Source organism: Canis lupus, chromosome 2 (genome assembly GCF_048164855.1).
Source record: "Canis lupus baileyi chromosome 2, mCanLup2.hap1, whole genome shotgun sequence".
NCBI classification, from domain to species: domain Eukaryota; kingdom Metazoa; phylum Chordata; class Mammalia; order Carnivora; family Canidae; genus Canis; species Canis lupus.
Genome location: NC_132839.1, coordinates 73,609,204 through 73,624,341, shown reverse-complemented (window position 1 = coordinate 73,624,341; position 15,138 = coordinate 73,609,204). Strand labels below are relative to the sequence as shown.

The 15,138-nt window shown below is 39.2% G+C and overlaps 1 protein-coding gene and 1 long non-coding RNA gene across 3 annotated transcripts in view; one reads left to right on the top strand and one right to left on the bottom strand.

Moving 5' to 3' along the window:
* The window catches only part of RBM47 (RNA binding motif protein 47), a 151,028-nt gene that overhangs the window by 46,146 nt on the left and 89,744 nt on the right, over positions 1-15,138 (bottom strand). The window lies entirely within an intron of this gene.
* Positions 1-15,138, top strand: part of LOC140621588 (uncharacterized) — a 109,404-nt gene that overhangs the window by 38,968 nt on the left and 55,298 nt on the right. Inside the window, exon 3 of the long non-coding RNA XR_012021336.1 lies at positions 288-395. This is a non-coding gene — a long non-coding RNA (uncharacterized lncRNA). The remainder of the gene's footprint in view (positions 1-287; positions 396-15,138) is intronic.

Here is a 15,138-nt window from a genome sequence, read left to right as displayed (position 1 = left end):
GAGAGAAAGAAGACAGAGAGCAAGAAGACAGAAGATCGGGTCTACTCACTTTTCTTCAGAGTCTAGGGTTCTAAACCTCCAATACTGAGTGAGTTCATCCGAGAGCCTTGTAACATCATACATTACTGTGCCTACTGTGGAGCCTCTCTGTGACTTCTCAGGCAACTCGAATGAGAGAATTAGCCAATAAATTAAATAACCCCACCCCATCTCCAACCAACTCCTTTTTTTTTTTTTCCAACCAACTCCTTTACTCAAGCAAGGGACATTTCTTTTATTATTTTTAGATTTAAATTTGTCACAGAAGCACAGCCTCTCCTGTGTTCTCCACTTTCCTGAATGGGCGGGCAGTCAGTGAAGAGCCCAGAAGCTTCAAGCACCTGCGGTTCTTATAGGTAAGAGAACACCTGGTGAGGCAGCCAATGAAGAGGTACAACACTCTTTTCCTGTCTAACTTTCACTGAAATTTCATCACCTCCATCTGTAATAAAATAACTGTAGGCTAACTCCTCTCTATACCCCTTGTCATATACCAGGCACTGTTCTAAGCGCTTCACATAAATTAATACATACTGTCCTCCTAAGTATATTTTGAGGTTAGGGACTAGTACTATCCCCATTTTACAGATGAGAAAACTAAGGCACAAGGAATAAAGTGATTTGCCCAAAACAAACAAGTTAGCAATAGTGGAGGGAGGAATTGAACCCAGGGACTCTGGCTTGTAGAGATCACACTTTTCCACCTCCGGATAGATAGATAGTATTCCTCCCTCCCTCTCTTCTTTCCTTCATCTTAATCACCTGCCTCTCTCATTACCCACACATCCTTCACCTTGCTGCTCTGACCCTGCCAGTGACAGGCATTTCTTTATTTACCAAAAATGCTGTGGAACTTTGGAAATGACGTCTTTGAAGTCAGGGGGAGAAACCTTTAATACTTGGTGAGCGAAGCCATAGCTTATAAAAGCCCCAGAATCCAATTTAACTCTAAGGACAATTCTCTTTGCATTTTCTCCCTAAACTTTTCCTCTGTCATAGGCAGCATTCTTCATTAATACATTGAAACCTGTTAGATTCCATAGATCCCTTTCTGGCCAACATTGCAAATGGTGGTGTCTCATAAGCCAAGAAATTACCTGTCTTTACCCTATATATCCCGTGGTCAAACTAACAGACTTTTTCTTTTTAAAAGAGGAAGTTCAGAATATTGAATGCAGGTGGAAAGGAGATGCCTATTACAAAGTCATAAATAATGTGTAAAATCCAAGCTCTGTGTTTATGGTTTGCTAGAGAAAAGCCAGCTATATGAAGTCATAATGTAAAAAGTAGATTTCCTCCCCTTTAGAATGTGCAGTCAGGTTAACCAGAACTCAGGAAGCGTGTGGTTTTGCCAAGTATTATGTGAGTTTTACTCTTTAATAATTACTGGAGTTTTAATAATTTCCTCCAAATTACCACAGAAATCCCCTACCATTCTGGATTTACTGAGTACTCTGTTTTTCGATCTTGAGAGGGGTTTCCTGAGCACGTTCGGTAAAACTCCAAGATGCACTCAAGTACTGGTGTGTGTGGGGGAACTGTAGTCAAAGACCTGGACCCAGATGTGGTCTCTCGTAACTAAGAAAGAGCTAATCATCTTTTGTATATAACACATATAGGTATGTTTGGGGGAGGGAGCATAGACACCTGCAATGAGGGAGAATAAAGCAGGGTTAGGAGGAATGGTGGGGGGCTGTTGCTTATGGTGGTCCAGGAAGTCCTTTCTCTCTTGGGCAGAGACCTGATGGAGTAAGGAACAAATGGTCTGAAGACCCAGAGAGAAAGCATTCCAGAAGGAAGGAAGGGTTACAGAAGGGTCTTTTTCAGGGGTATCTGAAGAAGAGCAGGAAAGGAGCAACACGGCTGATGAATAATGTGAGCAAAGCTGGCAAGGGTGAGGTGAGGGCCGGATTGGCCAGGACTCTGGGTTCTATTGGACCTAATGGAGGATTCTAGGCAGAGAAGCAACGTGATCTGATTTTGCTTCCCTTAAGATCTCTCTGGTGTGGAGAAGAGATCACAGGTGAGCAAAGGAGGAAGTAGAGAGACAGGCTGGAGACTGTTCTGGTCCTCTGGGGATGGGATGATGGTGGTTTCTGCTAGAGTGGTAATCCTGGAGGGGTTAAGAAGAGAAGCTGACCTTGAGTTGTATCCTAAAGGCAGAGTTGATGGAATTGGCCAATGGATGGTTCGGACGAATGGCAGTGTCCAGGATGACACTGAGCAATCAAGCAGAGTGGTGCCATACTACCACGTCAGTAACATGGGGCAAAATCTTATTTATGGCATGGCATTCAGTCATAAGCAGTAAAAACACAAATATATAGTGTGTTAGTACTGTTACTCATCAGGCAGCATGTTGGAATATTGTTTTTAAAAACCTAAGTTTTAGCCAACCAATGCCCTCAGTCCTTAACTTCACTGCTAAATATATTGAGCATGAACTCTGCAGTCCTGTGTCTAGTTTCCTCTGACACTTTTATGGTTCTTTAATCCAAAACAATGTATGCACTATGGAAAACTGACCTCAGGGCCAACAAACAAACAAACAAAATACACAAAATGGTCTCAGTGACCTCCATTAGTAAAAGCAATAAACCACAAATTTAAGAAACACGCTGGGTAGGTGGGTGGGAGAGGGGATATACAAAAGGTCCATACTCTGGAAACCCTGCCAAACTTCAGGGAATCAAGGATTTGCATAAACAAGTGCCTGCCCAGAAAACTCCCAGGAAACTCCCAAGGCTTCATGGAAGGTAGAGTTGGGGGTGCTAATGAGTGGGCGCCCCTCTCATTCTCCACTTCCAAGATCTCTCTCCCCTGTGCCCACTATCTGGCCTTCATCTCCACCTGGCTCCTCCCTTAGTTTTCTGCTCTTTGATAGTCCATAATTTTTCCATTTAGGCTTCATGATCCTGTTCTTAGGTAGTTCCACTTGTGACTATCATCTTTTGCAGGATTTCTGTGATTGACTTCCCTTTTCTCTGTCCACCAACATTGACTAAAAGTTAAAACCTTCTTCCCTCGTCCTTCTAGATCTCCTCATAATTATAACACTTGGCACTTGCTTTCCATCAAAAAAAAAAAAAAAAAGATGCAATCTATTCAGATGTCCTGTTTAGCTAATAATATGAGGTATGCCAATTAACTTATATATCATGCATGCAAGATGTGTATTTTTATCTCTCACTTCTATGAATTAAAATGCCTCAAGCCCAACAAAATGTTGTTCAACCTCACTGATAAGCAAATAAATGTAAATTAAGGGAAAATATATAAATATCACCTTTAACCAATAAAACCAGCAGATATACTTAGTGAATAGCGCTGACATATCACTCTTTAGGTAAGACAATATCAATTGATCAAAACTTTTCTTTAAAAATAGTAGTTTAAAATTCTACATGAAAAGCCTTGAAAATGTTCATTCTCTTCACTTAGCAATGGCATTAAGAATTTATCCTAAAGAAATAATAAAAAATGAAGTTTATACACATAGATGTTTATCTCAGAATTCTTCATAATAAATTTAGAAACTAACCAATACTTGACCTTGAGGAAGTGATTAAATAAAAAATTCTATTGTAACTAAAGATTATGTTCATTGTGCAGTCACTAAAAAATACGGAGAATTTTACTCCGTATTACATGAGTAAACGTTTATAAGATATGAGATTAAGAAAATAGTATGGATAACTATGTACAGCAAGCTTTCAGCTGAAACTAAATAAAAGCTAGATACATATAACAAAATATTGACAGTGGTTTGTTTCTGGTTCGAGTATTGAACATGGGTGATTTAAATTTTTCTTTTTATGTACTTCTGCGTTTTAACATTATACACACATACATTTATGTTATATATCTTTGACATATACAACTTTGATCATTAGAAAAATTTAAATGATTTGATCAAACAAATCTCTTTGTTCAGGCCCATTCTCCCCTTTACAGCCCATCATTAAGTTCTGACAATTTTTTTCCTTTCCTTTCTCACTGATTTTGCTCAGCACTAACCAAGCACAACCTCCCACCTCCATGCCTTTGCTTCCCTCCCTTATAATCACTTTCCCTGGTAACCATCCTGAGAGCAGGAGCAAGAATGATCTACTCTATGTATGGCTGGGATCATGTTACCCCTATGAAGGGGATTTGATGTGATCCTTGGTCATCCATAACACTCTGAGCTTTTGATCATGAACTGCAAATCTTTAACTTCTGACTACAACCCACTGCATAATTTCCCTTTGTTCCTCTCAACCTCAATAGACACACACCCACATGCAAAATCCCCAAGACTACCTTTCTACCTTCTCTAATATATCCTTGTTTGATACCCTAACTCTCCTCTAGAATCATCTAGAAAGCCTTCTTTATCCAGGTGTCTACTTTTTTCCAAACAACTTTACTGCCACATTGCTTCAGCACCCCTTTTATATATGTGTGTGTGTATACACACACACACACACACACACACACACACACACACATGCATTTGGCAATTGTATGTTTGTCATTTGCAATCAAACTTGCAAAATAGAAAATCCTGTTTTAGCACATTGCCTAAATACCAAATGCTTCTAGTGTGTGTAAACTATAATTGTACTTTTGAAAATTAAAACTTATAGACAAAATTTAAGATAATCTCTTATGAAAAATGAGATACACCGGTAGTCAGGTTGTTTGCTTACACAGTTGCCAGCTGCTTGCATGACAAGACAATAGTTCCTTATGAAGTATATCGAAGGCATTTCCTTTTGATCTCTATCCCCTGCCCAGTGCAGAAACACAGAAATTCACTAACTTGGATACTCAATAATCATTCTTCACAAGAATTCCAAACTATTGGTAAAATATTTTTGACATATGACATGGAAAACTTTATTAAAGGATCACTGTGTAACAAAGCCCTCACAGCTCAGTCTCTTCAGATGTTTGGTGAACAAGTATGGAAACAGGAAGAAGTCACATGAACAGCTTTTGTCTCTGAATTGTCAAAATATGCATGTGGCTGCCTCTTCAGTCCTCCCACCATATTTGTTTCAGGCTTCCGATGAAATCCAGCTAAGTCCCTGACACCTCAGTGCTTTGACAGACACCTCATTTTTCCAGCTCTGTTTATTATAATCAAGGAAACCAAAAAAATGGCCAGGAAGCAGCTTAACACAGCATGTTTTTAGACATGCCAACACTAAAATGACCAGTTTCTGAGTTTCAAGTGAAACCGTGGTAAGAACTAGATAAGAATCACTTTGATCTAGTGTTAATAAAAATGATAGTGTCACTCATGACTCCTGATCGTGACTCAAATGAACGAATATTTTAATTGAGAAACACATTACTGTGAAAACCTACAATTGTGAAGAGGAAGTAGACACATCCCTCAAACATACAAACACATGATTTGCAGTCACAGCTTATTAAATTTCTTATGAGTGGTTGTCAACTAATGCATTTATTGGAGGTAAAACTGTAAAATAATAACAATTAATTGAAAAAACAGAATACCATTAATGGTACTCAGTTTTCTTTCAGAAATGAATAAGGAAAAATGATGATATAAGAAACCTCCATACTAGACTCCTTATGTGCACACACATGTGCCAGAAGACAAATCAGTTAATAATTGACCTTAGGTTGGAGAATTAAATAACTAAAGATAACTAAAGATAACAAAACTAATAATTTATCTAAATTTCATTACTTTTCTTTACTTTCTCCCAAAAGCTGAACATTAAATGGAATGTGGAAATATTTACTAAGACAAAATCAAAAACAGACTACAAATATGTGGATTAAACATATATAACAAAGAATCAATTTCCTTAATATGTAGGCGCCCTTACAAGTCAATAAGAAAATATAATCCAATAAATATGAGCAAAGATATGAACAGGGAGTTTAGGGGAAAAAAAAAAAACTCCATGGCCAATAAACATAAAATTACGCTCAACTTAATTCAAACTGAACTTTGTTCGATTAAGTAAATGGAAATCTAAACATCGAACAGGAATTCAGGTCCCTTTTTCATCCCAACAATTAACGCCAGTGCTTCTTTAAGCACTCACTGGAATGGAAGGTTCCTAAGAATTTAAGAGCCACCAAAAGGTATTCCCTGCTCCCCTCACCAAGAGGGAAATATACCATGAGGAACCTTAGGATGGTCAAGACTCATTTGTTAGCTCTTTTACACCAGAGTGGAACTTTTATTAAGGATTGGCAGACGGAAGTGAATGATACAAAAAAAAGAAAACAATAAATCCGTGTCTTAAGAATTGAGATAGTCCAGGAAGCCCAGGTGGCTCAGCGGTTTAGCGCCGCCTTCAGCCCAGGGTGTGATCCTGGAGACCTGGGATCGAGTCCCACGTCGGGCTCCCTGCATGGAGCCTGCTTCTCCCTCTGCCTGTGTCTCTGCCTCTCTCTCTCTCTCTGTGTGTGTGTGTCTCATAAATAAATAAAACTTAAAAAAAAAAAAAAGAATTGAAATACTCCTTGTGGTCTCTACCATCTGATGATGTTAGTGATTTCACCTCTAAATCATCTATTTCCTTCCTATCCAAAATCCAGTGTCTGAATTTGATATATAATAAATATACTCTCTCTCTCTCACACACACACACACACACACACACACACACACAAACACACACACAAACACACTCCTTTATACCTGCCTCAGCATGTGTGGCTTACCTTGATATCCTGGCACTCTGAAAATTATTTAATGTGCTGTGATCTTTGTTGGCCTAAAGGTTTTGGGAAATAGTAGACAGCCAATAAAATTTACTGATTGACAAATTAGAGCCACAAAATGCATTTAACCTGATAACTCTCAACACTATATTCTCAGTAGATCATAGAAACTTCTGTGGTATATTTAAGTGTTTAAGAAGCCAAAACCTAGAGGGGTGCCTGGGTGGCTCAGTCGGTTAAGTGTTTGGCTCTTGATTTCAGCTCAGGTCATGATCTCAGGATCATGAGATTGAGCCCCACATGGGGCTCTGTGCTGAGCATGGAGCCTACTTGGGATTTTCTCTCTCTTCTTCTGCTACCCCCCTCCCACCAACTCATGCTCACTTGCTCTCCCTCTAAATAAAGTGTTGTAGTTAAAAAAAAAAAAAAAAAAAAAAGGCCAAAACCTGGAGAGGTATTTGTGCTGATTCCAGGCCACTCTGTCTAATCTAGAACCCACAGCCAGCCAGTCTCCTGAGCACCCTGTATGCACCATCTTTCACATCCTTATATATTATATGTAAGTATGGTTATACAAAGAACAAGTGACACAAGCTCCGTGTATGAAGAGATGAATGAAACTTAATCGTTTTAACTATATCTTTTACTATTTATACTAAATTCAGTCTTCTAAAATATAATCTAATCTATCCTTGGATAAAATTCATCTTCTTGATGTATATACAGTTTAGAAAGCTGATTATCAATTCATAGGCTCATGACTTATTTTTTTCACTTTTTCTCTACATATAGCCTATTGTTTTCTAATTTTTCTGCACCTATAGTCCACATCCTTTCTACTACTTAGTGATGCTCTTGATAAAAAGGTTTAATGGGAAAAGATGGAAAGAGAAAGAAACAGAGGGAGGGGAAAAGGGAGGGAAGGAGAATACTGAGTAATCGAATACTGGTTGTACTGATTCTACTAATTAGATCTTAGGAAAATTCCCTTTAGAACATTTTATTTCTTCTTTCTATAGGTAAAATGTAAATAATTATTTCTCTGTAACAATATCAGAGATGCTGTGAGGGGAAAAATATACAGTATGAATGAATATGTCTTGCATTTTCAGAAAAAGAATATATATTATTAAAATAATGCTTGCCTATTGTTTCAATATTAAATATCAGTGCTTATATTCAAATGGTAACAACCTAAAGCTATTATCTAGCTATAGTTAATAAAATATTTGTATTAAAATGTTACTTTTTGTGAAGGCTTTAGGATAATCTTAGCTAATATCATTCATAAATAACTAGAGGTTGGTTATATTTTCATTTTCTTTTCTTTTTTTTTTTTTTTTAGATTTATTTATTTATTCATGAGAGACAGAGAGAGAGAGAGAGAGAGAGGCAGAGATACAGGCAGAGAGAGAAGCAGGCTCCATGCAGGGAGCCCAATGTGGGACTCGATTCCGGGTCTCCAGGATCATGCTCCGGGCTGCAGGCAGACACTCAACTGCTTAGCCACCCAGGTGTCCCTATATTTTCATTTTCAAGGATGCTAACTGAAAGTTTCATAATGAGGACTGATTCATACCCTTTTTTCTTCTTGTAAAATTAAATGGCCATCCTTTGGCTAAAGAATTAGACGAACAGGACTTAATATTAAGCTCCTCTAGCAAATCTACAGAAGGGCATTTCTATCCCCACCTCAAGAGGAGAACTTAAGGTACTATCAAACTTAAATTAGAATTTTTTAATGATACTAATTTTCATAATTTATGGTACTCCCATCCTGAGCTTGTTTCAAATTTGTTCAGGAAAATACATTTCCTGCCTTTGTTCTTATATCATCATTTCAATATGGGTGGATACTCAAATAAGTCAAGTCTGCAATCTTTCAGAGAACGAAAAATCTCCTGTTTGGAAGTAACATCCAGAGCTGCCACACCTCAGTGGGAAATGTCTCTGAGCACCTGGTAGCAAACGCAGGTGAGGTGCATCCTGGTAGCCTATGCAGGTGAGGTCATGGATGATTGGCAAAGAAGCACAAAACTAATGGAAACACAGCTCCAGGCTCCGAGGCTACTTTACACGGTGCTGGCCCAGCATAGACCATGGGACCTAACAGCAACAACAATAAAGTAAGAATAGCCAACCCTTACCACGCATCAGCCAGGTACCACCTCTGAGCTAAGGACTTCATCCATACGGAGCTCGTCTAATCAGCACAACAACAGTATGAAGTAGTAACCATCTTTATGCGTATTTTACACACATGGAAACTGAGGTTTACAGAGCTTAAATAATTGTCCCAAATCTCACAGCCATTAAAGGCAGAGACAGAACTCACAATCAGGCAGCCAGACTCCAGACCCCTAAGCCACAGCACCACATACACTCTACCAGTGAGAAGTCAGTACTTCATCCATTGCTCTGTGCACTTGCCTCATGAATTCAGTTACCTCGTCACTCTATCCCCAAAGGGGAAGGTCTGATGTGAACTGACTCAGCCTCAGCATTGATCATTCACACTTACAAACTGTCTTGTGAGATGAAGAATGGAGACAACAGTTACGATGCAGTAAACAACCTAACCTCCCACTTTATTATGATTTTTTTTTTAAAGCTCTTATTTAATTATTCGTAAGAGACACACACACACAGAGGCAGAAACACAGGCAGAGGGAGAAGCAGGCTCCCTCCCTCCGGGGAGCCTGATATAGGACTCATGGAGGATCAAGGCAGACACTCAACCAGGGAGCCACCCAGGTGTCCCCTAACTTCCCACTTTAAAAGAGAACAGCTATGGAAACCTTAAAACCATGTAAGGAAAGAATGGAAATCAATAAGAATAAAAATCCAAACGGAAGTAAAGGAAATGAAGAACAGAAAAACAACAAAGAAAAATCAATGAAACAAAAAATTGGTTCTTTAAAAAGATGGACATTGGCAAACCTTTAGATAGAATGACCAAGAAAATAAAGACTCAGTTTAGCAAACTCAGACATAAGAGAAGAGATATTGCTCCAGGCATATCTTGGAGATACTGCACATTCAGTTCATGATTACCACAATAAAGAGAGTATTGCAATAAAGCAAGTCAAATGAGTTTTCTGGTTTCCCGGTGCATATAAAAATTATCTCTATTGTAGTCTATTAAGTGTGCAATAGCATTATATCTAAGAAAACAATGTACATATCTTAATTTTAAAACTTCTTTGCTAAAACATGAGTTTTATCTGAGTTTTCATTGAGTCATAATCTTTTTGCTGGTGGAGGTTTTGCCTCGAAGTCACTGGCTGCTGACTGATCAGGGTGGTGGTGGTTGAAGGTTGGGGATGCTGTGGCAATTTCTTAAAGTAAGACAATGAAGTTAGCCACATCGATGGACTCTTCCTTTCACATGAACACACAGAAGCCACTGCAGTGTTTTTTATTGGCCTAACTTCAATATTGTGTCTCAGGAAATAGGGAGGCCCACAGAGAGGGAGAGAGATGGGGGACAGCCAGTCAGTGAGGCAGTTAGAACACACACAATATTTCTCAACTAAGTTTGCCATCTTATATGGGTGTGGTTCATGGTGCCCCAATTACAACAGTAACATCAAAGATCACTGGTCACAGATCACCATAACCAATATAATGAGAAAGTTTGAAATATTGCAAGAATTACCAAAATGTGACTCAAAGAGACACAAAGTGAGCAAATGCTGTTGGAAAAACGGTTTTGACAGACTCCTACTGCTTAATAAAAAGACAACTCAATTAAAAGCCAGGCAAAGGATCTGAAGTAAACATGCTTCGAAGAAGGTATACACGGCAGCCCAGGTGGCTCAGCGGTTTAGCGCCGCCTTCAGCCCAGGGTGGGATCCTGGAGACCCAGGATGGAGTCCTGCTGTCAGGCTCCCTGTGTGGAGCCTGCTTCTCCCTCTGCCTGTGTCTCTGCCTCTCTCTCTCTCTGTGTCTCTCATGAATAAATAAATAAAATATTAAAAAAAAAAAAACTAAGAAGGTATACAAATGGCCAAAAATCACAGGAAAAATGTTCACCATAATTAGCCACCAGGGAAATGAAATGAAAACCCCAGTGGGGAAATAAAATAAAAATAAAACCCCCAGTGAGATACCACTTCACAGTCACTAGGATGGCATCAATAAACAAACAAACACAAATAAATAAAGGATAACAAGGGTTGGGATGGATGGGGAAAAAACTGGAACCCTCATATACTGCCGGTTGGAATGGAAAATGGTGCAGCCACTTTAGAAAACTGTCTGGCAGTTCCTCAGATTGAACACAGAGTTATCATATGACCCAGCAATTCTAACTCTACATATACACCCAAGAGAAATGAATACTTGTGACCACGCAAAAATTTGTACATGAATAATCATAGCATTATAATAGCCCAAAAGTAGAGACAACACAAATATCCATCAACTGATGAAAAAGTAAAATGTGATACATTCATACAACAGAATAGTATTCAGCACTAAAAAGGAATGAAATTTGATACTTTCTACAATACAGATGAACCCTGAAAACATTAAATTAAGTGAAGGAAGTCAGTCACAAAAGCCACATATTGTATTTATATGAAATGTTCATAAAGGCAAATCTATAAAGATAGAAAGTACATTAGTGGTTGTAGAAGGCTGATGTGGGGGGCAGGAGATAGCAGGATGGGGAAAAAAGGGGGAAGTGAGTGGTAATGCATATAGGGGATTTGTTAAGGAGGTAATGAAATGTCCTAAAATTGATTATAATGATGGTTACACACCTCTATGAATACCAGGTAATTGTATACTTTAAATAGGTGAAGTATATGGTATGTGAATTAGACCCCAAATAAAACTGTTAAGAAAGAGAGAGAGAGAGAGAGAGAGAAGAAGAAGAAGAAGAAGAAGAAGAAGAAGAAGAAGAAGAAAAAAAAAGGAAAGGAAGGAAAGAGAGATGGAAGGGGGTAAGGAGGAAGAAGGAAGGCAGGCAAGGCAGGCAAGCCAAGCATATCAGAGTGGAAGTATGGCAAGTGCTGCCACTCACCATGCTCACTTCAGAGGGATGTATTTCAAAAGCTTACCCCAGATTTCTCCCATTGCAACCCTCATGCCCAAGAAGCAAAATCTGGACATGCAGCTGTGGTAACTGGGATGTTCACGTTACATGTTATTCCCTAATTTCATTTCAGACTAGAACTTTACAGGTGAAATCTCACCACACAGAATAACATTACAGAGGAGGTTGGGACAATGATATTTTTATGTCCTGGTGGATGGCTTACTGTTCCAGCTCTTTGTTACTCTTACAGTGAATAGCTTTCCAAGAACATGCTTTTTCTGGTCCCCACTCACTCAGCACTCCCTCTGTGACAAAAGTCCCCGATGGTGTCTGTGTGCACGTGGGTGTGTGCTTTATTGGAGATGGGAGTCTGGGGGTCAGAGCATTGCTAAACCAAGCAATGTATAATTAACCTCCTTTCCCAGCCCCAGCAAACAGTGATTTTTCTTCCACTTATGTTTTCCTCCTGGATCATCCTCATCATTCCAGCCAACTATGCTTTCCAATATCCCAGAATGGTTTAGAAGAAAACATGCTTGAGAGTCTGATAGACAAGAGGGTATAAAAAAAACTAACCTTATCACTTTTCACCTCAGGCAAGCCTCAGTTGTCAAATTTATAAAATGAAAATCACATGGTGATTTAAATTGTTAAAAAAAAAATTGTAGGGGGCACCTTCTCTGTCTGTTAAGCATCCAACTCAGGATATCAGCTCAGGTCTTGATCTCAGAGTGATGAGTTCAAGCCCCATGATGGGCTCCAGGCCCGTGGGGAGCCTACTTAAAAAAATTATTTTTTTTAGAGTTCCACTATGAGCTGGGTACTGAGAATACACACCTGAGTAAGATACAGACTCTGTAGCTGGAAAGTTAAAAAACTAGTAGGAGACACCGAAATATACATAAATCATTATTACAATGCAGCGTGATAAATGCAATGATAGTATCACGAAGGAGGGAGTGATTAATTCTCCTAATGGCAGAAAAGGAGGAAGAAGGCTTTATGGTGTGGCTCTGAGACTTTAATAAGACAATGTGTCCACAGAACCCTTGGCACATAGCAAGTGCTCAGAGAGTGTGAAGTTCTTTCCCCACGAAGGGCCCTAGGAATTTAGAAGAAAAAAATTAAGTTTTGTCAAGAGAGGTAAGAAACTGGAAAGGATTGTTCACTGCTCTGGCCAGGGTATTATCAGGGGCTAAATTCAACTAAAGAAAGCCGGGCCTCACTTTTTTATTTCTTTCTGCCTATAAATATAATAAACTAGAAAGGTATTATTCATAATACATTGATATTATAACAAATAAATGCAGATGTCCTGGGGTCAGTACTGTGTATTTTAACCTATAATTCTAACTTTGCCAAATCAGAACACCCAGGAAAATGTTCAAAACAAAAATTCTTGACTCTTCCTTCAATATTAAGAGACATATTTTCTGGCCCCCTATTATGTGGCACCAGGCAACAGAGACATAAAATTGAGTATATAACAAGCTTACAAATGACTGGTCCCTTGATAATTGTAACACAGGGCAGAACAACATGTTGTTTTTATTCCCCCACAATAATTGCTCAAGAGGTTTAAACTTGTTCTTGAAACAAGCAGGAAAATAATGTTGATAATAATGGGCTCTTCTTGATTGGACCTGTGCTTCTATTGTAATTTCTAGAACTAGATGTTTGCAAATGGGCTTCCCCTCGGTGAAAAAAAAAAAAAAAAAAGACACTGATAGTTTCTCAATGGAGACAAGTCAAGTACTCCGTGTTCTCAGAGCAAAATCTTGCTGAGATGATAAAACCTCCACGGGTTCTCAAGAGGCTTAGCTGTGCAGATAAACCACCTTGAGAGTCGGTAAATCTATGGTGGTTCAAGGAACATGGTATAACTCGACTCTGGAGTCTGTGGCCTAAGATGTGGGGATGCCTAAACCAGTGAGGGGACAGGTGCCTCCTCCGCCCTGCCTATCTGCCTTCCTGTGTTCTGGGCTAACAGATCCCCCTCACCCCAAACCCCACATCCCACAACTCAGGAGCAGGTCCATGCAGGTAGTCCTCCTCCGGATAAGAAAGCTGTGAGGTTTTCCATAGGAATAAAAGCTCTAAGAACAATATTAGCCTGAAATTGCCAAAAAATGAAACCAACGCAGAGGACAACAGATGAGGAGATAGAGAAAAGCCATCCTGATGGCCTATTTTGAATCCCTTGATCCAGTCATGTGCCACCCTTTGGAATTTCTAGTTAAGTCAACATGTATGTAGATATGGAACTTCACGTGTAGAATTTAGTTCGATCTATTTGTTGGTTGATCCTTGAAGAGATGTGGGATTAGAATTCTATCACTTGCGACCAAAAGAGTCCTAATTAACAAAGGGTCTCCCTTCCTGGCTCGTCCTCAGTGTGTATCTTATTATGTAACCAAGAAGTTCACCCAGTAATCCCACCTGACCCGCCTGCTCTTGGCAATCTTTTTTTCCAGGTCATCGAGCGTATTCTCTGGGTGCCAGAGGAAGTTGCTATTTTCCCTCCTGAATTCCATCAGTAAAATTTGAATCTAGGCCTCTTTGCCTTTATTGAAGAGGGTATTTCACCATTTTTGGTATAACGGAAGAATGGTCGCTAATCTCACGTATCTTTGAAGAGAAGTGCTAGACTTCAAATGGAAAAATGACAAAGGACATTCTCACAAAAGAGGGCTCCTTCTAGAAGTTCCTTATTTTTAACTTCTGAAAAGTGGTCAGATCTCTCTCTCTCTCTCTCTGTAGAATTTTACAGAAAATTCTCATGTTCACAGAGAGAGCCCTTTTGCAATGATTACAGCCGAATGCCACTGGAGTGCGGCCCCTAAAAGGCTTGTCTCTCTTGAGTCTGTCAGCTGTCCTTGGCAGTGTTAACTGGGATTGCTCAAAGAACTCAGAAACAATTGATCATCCTCACTTCTCTTTTTCCTTTTATTTTATCTGCCTTCTCCTGCTTCCCTCTTAGAAAAAGAGTGTAGATAAGAATAAAGAACAAAACCTATTGGGGGGCAACTCTGACAGGAAGCCATGGAAAATCCACTAAGAGAATTTTTTTAGATCAGGGTTGAACCAGATCGGCACCTGTGGGGGCTAAGCAGTGGGTTGCCCATCAATCTGTTGTGTATAGTGCAGAGCAAGGCTACTAGCAGGAAGGATGGCTTCCAGACCATTACTCAGTCTAAACTATTATACACCAATCTGGGTTGGAGAGCTAAAACAAATTAAAAACAGAAAGACCACCACAAAAACTAGAATTTTTGTAGTGTCCTGGTGGTTTTTAAAGCTCCTCCAAGTGATTCTAGTATGTAGCCAAGGTCAAAAACCACTCGTTCATATAGATATCTCAA